Raw genomic sequence first — 870 nt, 5'->3', positions numbered from 1 at the left:
GTTTGGTAGTACAGCTCCACGCTTTGTCTGTGATTAGTGGCGAACATGTCCGTTTATGACACAGGGGGAATATCTGTCTCCGATACTTTTCTTCATTTCTCTTTCTTATTCAGACGTTTCTCGTGATAAAGATGAAATGAAATGCAATAATAAGTCACCTCGGCCAATTTTCTGTATTTTTCGATCAACAATGATTGCATGTTGCAAAGGCTGTTATCATGCAATATAATAATGCATTCATTCATATCAGACAGCAATAAATCGAGGAAGCTTAGAATGATACCGATAAACCCACTTACCACTTATATGTTGTTATATGTTGTCTCTCAATAAAGACTTGATTTTTATCTCCTGTCGTTGTCTGTATCGGCAGCTATTGAGTCATCACGCATGGAGCGGGTCGAATGCGTAGTAGCGTGCGACCGTCATTACCGATGCATTACCGATGCATTACCGGAGTGCCACGGAGAATGGAGGACGAGGCTGAGTCCCGAATTCATGTCTCCGTCTGCATGTGTGTTTCCTTGGCAGCGTCGGCTGTCCTCGGAGGACGCTCTGCAGCAGCGGAACCACGGCGCATGCGTGCACGGGGCGCACAGGGACCTCCACCCTGCGCCCCAAAGATCCTCGGAATCAGAACCGGGTCCAGTTCGGGGACATGTGTGACACGTATGACAGTCGTGGGCCGTGGCTAACCTGTCTAATAGCCTCGTGGACGGCGGGATGTGTAATTAGAACGGCCTAAGACATCTAGCACCCAACAGGCTGACACCATGTGTACTGATGGTGTTCAGGGAGGGGGGGTGGTGCTGTGGAATCTGTGGGAACCGGGTCTTGAATAGAGGGGGGGGGGTGGGTTGAGAACGTGTG

Source organism: Argentina silus, assembly GCF_951799395.1.
Source record: "Argentina silus genome assembly, chromosome: 2".
Classification (NCBI taxonomy): domain Eukaryota; kingdom Metazoa; phylum Chordata; class Actinopteri; order Argentiniformes; family Argentinidae; genus Argentina; species Argentina silus.
Note: the sequence above shows the minus strand (reverse complement) of the source record.